Raw genomic sequence first — 602 nt, 5'->3', positions numbered from 1 at the left:
AGCATGAAAAAGATTCAGGAAGCAGCTACATAATCTGTTTTCTCTTTTTGAGAAATTATCTCTTCTCATACTTTAATACAGATTTTCCGAAGAGTAAGACATACAGTTAGCGAGTGACATGTTTACTTCTGAAGCTACTTCTGATAAAAGCTGTTTATTTCAGAATTCGAAGCAGAGATGGTGAGTTTACTGCCTAAAGAACAGCAAATAAAAAGTGTCTTATTTATCAAAGAAGCTGTCTATTCCTGACTTCAAATTGAGCTGTGCATCCTTAAATATACTAATTATCACCATGTTTATACAATTTTTTAACTACCAATTACTTTATTTTTGTTGATTATAGTGAGTTTGTTCAGCACCAGACATTTTTACTACAGGTGAAAGTTATTTTCAGACTCTAAATAAACAGTGGAAATTCAGTATTTCATTCTAAACAAGAAAAATATACCACAGCAATAATGGATATTTTCAAGACACACATACAATATGAAAATCATTGCTTTAGAAAGTAATGATTTATAAAAATGAATTATATTTTTATTTTATAGTATCTCATAATTTTCTCAAAAAATTAATGATTCATTTCTGTCCAAAACCAGTAT

Source organism: Falco biarmicus, chromosome Z (assembly GCF_023638135.1).
Source record: "Falco biarmicus isolate bFalBia1 chromosome Z, bFalBia1.pri, whole genome shotgun sequence".
NCBI lineage: Eukaryota > Metazoa > Chordata > Aves > Falconiformes > Falconidae > Falco > Falco biarmicus.
This window is presented reverse-complemented; position numbering follows the sequence as displayed.